Source organism: Dreissena polymorpha, chromosome 6 (genome assembly GCF_020536995.1).
Source record: "Dreissena polymorpha isolate Duluth1 chromosome 6, UMN_Dpol_1.0, whole genome shotgun sequence".
Taxonomy (NCBI): domain Eukaryota; kingdom Metazoa; phylum Mollusca; class Bivalvia; order Myida; family Dreissenidae; genus Dreissena; species Dreissena polymorpha.
Window position 1 is genome coordinate 96,343,468 of NC_068360.1, and position 5,991 is coordinate 96,349,458.

Genomic DNA, 5,991 nt, shown 5'->3' on the forward strand with positions numbered 1-5,991 from the left:
TTTCGGAAAAAACCTCAGGTTTTGTCATAGCCAGCTCATTGTGTCATGTCGTGTCTTTTCGCCATCCGGCGTCTGCCATGCTAAAACCTTAACATGAACCCATTGTACCCACAATTTTTTTTCGTACCCATTTGTTTGTACCCAAATATTTTTCGTACCCAAATGTTTTTCGTACCCAAATGTTTTTTGTACCCATTTTTTTCGTACCAAATTTTTTTTCGTACCCAATTTTCTTTTTTCGTACCCCAATTTTTTTTCGTACCCAATTTTTATTTATCGTACCCAAATTGTGTTCGTACCCACATGTTTTCGTACCCAATTTTTTTTTTGTACCCACTTTTTTCGTAACCACTTTTTTTGTACCCAAATTTTTTTTTACCCAATTTTTTTCCGTACCCAAATTTTTTTCGTACCCATTTATTTCTACCCAATTTTTTTTCGTACCCAAATTTTTTCGTACCCAATCTTTTTATTGCCATTTTTCTTCGTATCAAAATTTTTTTCGTACCCAACTGATTTTGTACCCAAATTTTTTCATTCGTACCCATTTATTTTTTTCGTACCAAATTTTTTTTGTCGAAATAATCGGCTTTCAATTTGATTTGATCTCCCCACTCATTCCATCCCGCGAAACCCTTAAGGTGTCGCAACTCTGGTACATGTATATAAAATTTATATTAATATGGCAAGACGACCTATGAATGACAAAAAATGTGTTTTCATACAAACTCAATTGTAATAAAGTAATTACATTATTACAATCGCTTGTCGCCCTGTTATTTGATGACACCGAAAGTGTAATCAACTCATTTCTTGGTTTAAAATTGCATCTGATCGCATTTTGAAACACAGATTGTTGCAAAATATAATGCATACATGTATATAAAATGTATCTTAATAGGGCAATACGACCTATGAATGACAAAAAAGTTGGTCTCGTACAAACTTAATTGTAATAAAGTTATTACATTATTACAACTGAGTGACAACCTGAATTGTTATAACGCCCCAAAGTGTAATAAACTTATTTCTTGGTTTAAATTTGCATCTGATCGCATTTTCAAACACAGATAATGGCAAAATATAATGCATACATGTATATAAAAGTTATATTAATATGGCAATACGACCTAAAAATGACAAAAAAATGTGTTTTCATACAAACTCAATTGTAATAAAGTTATTACATTATTACAATCGCTTGTCGCCCTGAATTTTGATAACACCCGAAATTGTAATAAACTCATTTCTTGTTTTAAAATTGCATCTTATCGCATTTTCAAGCACAAATTATTGCAAAATATAGTGTATACATGTAATAAAAGTGTATCTTAATAAGGTAATACGACCTATGAATGACAAAAAAGGTGTTCTCATACAACCAAATTCTAATAAAGTTATTACATTATTACAATTTCTTGACAACCTGAATTGTAATAACGCCCGAAAGTGTAATAAACTTATTTCTTGGTTTAATATTGCATCTGATCGCATTTTCAAACACAGATTATTGCAAAATATAATGCATACATGTAATAAAGATGTATATTAATATGGCAATACGACCGGCGTGTAGTGCTTGCAATGCGCTGAGAATCAGATAAAATCGCGAAGTTTGTTCGCTCGTGCGTTTCAAATGCATTTAGCAACGTGACGGCGTCATTAATTATAGCTAGTTCACATGCAAATAAAGAGAGTTTTGGTATTTTACTCTGGAGTGATGGATGATGACATTTTGTGGGTTATACACTACATACGCGGCGCCGGCCATTTTGAGTTCGTCGTTTTTGCTACCGTCAGTGAAAATCTGGGTGTATTCGCCATAGTTATTAGTTAAATAGTTAAGAGCCATATATACGCTATTTAAATCGAATTTTTTTTCGGCGTAGCTGTTTAACGTCATATTTGACCTCTCAACAAACTTTTTTTTTTATTCAATATAATACATACAATGTATACATGTATATATACAACATAGTGATTGTACAAAGCAATAAAGTTCAGACATGTTATACAAGATATGCTAATATGAATTTTTTTTAAAGAGAAAAGAAAAGAATAACAGAAGGATAGTTATGAAAAATGATGAGTTGTATAAATCCGGAAGAAAGCATACTGGACTTGTGTGTTTTGTTGTATATTCACAATGATCTTATAAGATTGAAAAAATATATACAAAAATATTTTAGAAAGATAAACTAACATTAGAGTGAAATGTATATAAGTGGACAAACATCATGAGAATTTAATCCGATCCATTTTTGTTCAAAGATTTGTAATGTGTCATTACTGAGGGCTATTTCTTTCTCAATCTGGACTTTAAGTTTAAGACTATGGATAAAACAATTAAAATTTGGTACTTGTTTTTTGTATTTCATGTTAAAGACAAACAATTTTATCATTATAAGAATACAATTCACAATATTATTACAGTCTTTTGATTTCAATGAGTAGATTCCGAAACTTACATTTAAAAAAGATAGTTTAACGTTTAGTTGCTGTTGTTCAAGGAAAGATGTTAATTCATTCCAAATAGGCTGGATGTGTTTGCACTCCCAAAAAAGGTGTTCTATAGTTTCGATGTTTTCACTGCAGAAGTCACACAGATTTGAGTTAGATAATTTGCATTTAAAGAGATATTTATTTGTAGCTATAATTCTATGGATGTATTTATATTGAAATTTTCTCAGAGTGCTTTCAATAGTTGCTTTATATGGCATGGTAAATATGTGTTTCCAATTAAGTTCATGTACTCCGAAAAGGACTTGCCATATATTTTGGGTTTTTGAGTTTTCTGTAGGGTTTTTAATTTGTAGTTTGTAAAATATTTTATTTGTTTTGTTTTTTCTTCCAAGTATATTTTCTACGAATGTTGTTTGAGTACATGGTGTATTATTTGTATTGATTTCAGATTTAATATGTATGGGTATGCTTTTGATTAATGTGTAGTACTTCAGAAAATTATTTGAAGGTATTCCGTATATGTAGCATATATCATTAAAAGAGTAGAAATCCCTAATTCTGTAGTCATATAATTGGTCGACATATTTAATGCTTCGTTCAAACCAATCTTTATAGAAAAACGTCTTATTGTTTGAAGTTATGTCTTTATTGTTCCATAGAATAGTTTTACTGCTTGTTTGGGTTTCTAGGTTATGAGTGACATCACTCCATGCTGATAGAACATCAGACAGAAATATGTTTTCGTTTGCAATTTCATGTAAGATAGTATTGCTGATGTTACATTCAAAGAGTAAGGAGTCACCATATTTTTTTAGGATTTTCTGATAAAATAATTTCCATTTACTCGTATTGGTATTATCTAGGTATCTTTTAACCCAGCTGCATTTGATTGCATTCAAGAATGAGTCAATGTTCGTTAACTGGATACCTCCATTTTCTACAGATTGAATTAACTGAGTTCGTTTTATTTTATCAGGCTTACCGTCCCATATGAAATTAAATATTGCTGATTTTATATCGTTAATAATATCATTTGGTGGATTTGGGAGGACTGTTAATACACAAATTAATTTAGGAAGTGCAAACGTTTTCAATACTGTGTTTTTTCCGAATAGTGTAAGTTTACGGTGATGCCATGATTTTAAGCAGTTTTTAAAATTCTGTAATTTAGGTAGTATGTTTTTAAGAACTGTATCCTTTTCATTATTTGTGAAAGTAATTCCCAACGTTGTGGCTTCATCGGATGTCCAAATAAATTTCATTTCTTTTTTATATTGGACATTACATTGTTTTAATTTACCTACTCGTAGCACAGTACATTTACTTTTGTTTAGTTTCAGACCCGATGTCATTCCGTAAAGGGTAAGCGATTCTATTAGGTTATGGAAAGAATCGTAATTGTCGTTTAAAAAATAAGTTGCATCATCAGCAAATAGGGACTGTTTGATTTCTTCGTCAGGTTCTAGTGATATGCCTTGTATGTGTTTATTTGATTGGATGTGATGTGATAGATACTCGATGCAGATAATAAATAGCGATGATGAGAGTGGACATCCTTGTCGAACCCCTCGTTCGATGTTAAAACTGTTTGAAAAGAAGCCATTGTTAATGATTAAACTGTTAATATCGGTATAGAATAGTTTGACCCATTGAATGAGACTTTCACCAAAGTTCATATTTTCTAAGCAAGAGAACATAAATGAATGATCAAGCGAATCGAATGCCTTTTCGAAGTCTGCAAAGAATATTAGACCAAGATTATTTTAATTGTTGAAATAGTTTATGCATTCTTGGATAAGACGAACGTTTTCACCAATGTAACGTCCTTTTATGAAACCAGATTGAGATTTTGAAATGATTGCTGGTAATATTTTTTTTATTCTGTTTGCTATACTTTTAGTTGCAATTTTATAATCATTGTTTAGTAAACTTATTGGGCGCCAGTTCGATAACGATTCTAAGTTTATTCCTGGTTTTGGAATGAGTGATATTATACCTTGTTTTTGAAGCATAGTTAGGTTTTTATTGTTATATGAATAGTTAGTGATTTAATTAGATGTGTCTTGATATCATTCCAAAATATTTTATAAAACTCAATGGTGATGCCATCAGATCCTGGACTTTTGTTATTTTGCATTTCTTTTAGTGCTAATCCACATTCATATTCATTTAGTAATCCGTCACATAATAGTTGTTCTTCTTCATTTAAAGCGTGATGTGTATTTTTAAAAAGGGTGTTATTTTCAACATTTTTTCGTTTATAGAGGGATTCGAAAAATAAACGTTGTTCTTCTAGTATTTGAGTTCTGTTTGTTATATCTTTGCCATTGACTACTAATTTGTGTACAGTTTTTTGTTCACTTCTACGTTTTTCAATGTTTGCGAAGTATTTTGTATTTTTTTCATTGTGTTCAACATGCTGTGCACGCGCTCTTAGTATTATTCCATTGAGATGTGTATGATAGATTCCATCTAATATTTGTTTGTTTAATGTTATTTCATTTTCGATGTCGGTGGTATCATTTGTGTTTTTTTGATGCAATTGTTTTTCAAGGGTTTCAATGGGTTTGATGGTTTCAGTTTCAAGTTTGTGTGTTTCTTTTTGTTTAAATGATGTGTATCTAATTGTTGTGTTACGTATATTTCCTTTAATTACTTCCCATAAGGTGTTTGGGTTTGCATCTTTATTATTTTGAACTGTATTTAATATTTCCTGTTTTATTTGTGTTTGATATTCTGTATCTAATAAGATGCTGTTGTTAATTTTAAAATATCCTGGGCCTCTTTAAGGTTGTATATTGTGCAGTTTAAGTTCAACTAGAGAGTGGTCAGTCATAAATCCTGGTTTTATGTTGCATGTGTCAATAATGTTACAAAGAGACTCAGATATTAAAAAATAGTCTAATCTACAAAATATTGTTGGTTTTGTGTTTGAGTGCCAGGTGAATTTGCTTTCGTTTGGATATATCGTACGCCATATGTCTATCATATTGTAGTTTTCAATTATGTTATTTAAAAAGTTTCTATTTTTAGGATGAGTATAAAGGTTTCCCTTCTTTTTATCTAATAATGGGTTAAGAATAGTATTGAAATCACCACCGACTATAATGTTTTTATCTTGGTTATTATTTATAAAGGATTGTAATATTTCGTAAAAAGTGGAATCATCTATGTTAGGGCCGTTAATGTTGATTAATGTGAATTGTGTTTCGTGTATTTTAATATCAATACTTGCTTGTCTACCAGTTATTATTTCGTTAAAGTTTTCAACTGTGATCCCTATATTTTTTTATCAGAAAGGCAATGCCTTGTGTATTAGTATGTTGTCCACTGAGATAGATGTCTCCATCCCATTCATCTTTTATGGTTTGTGCTAAAGTATGTATTAAATGACATTCTTGTAAAAGGCATATGCTATATTTTTTTTCACCTAACCATTTGAAGATTTTTATGCGCTTGTCTTTATTGTTAAGCCCTTTTACATTCAAAGTACAAATTTTAATACTCATTTAATAAGATGGTAGAGTA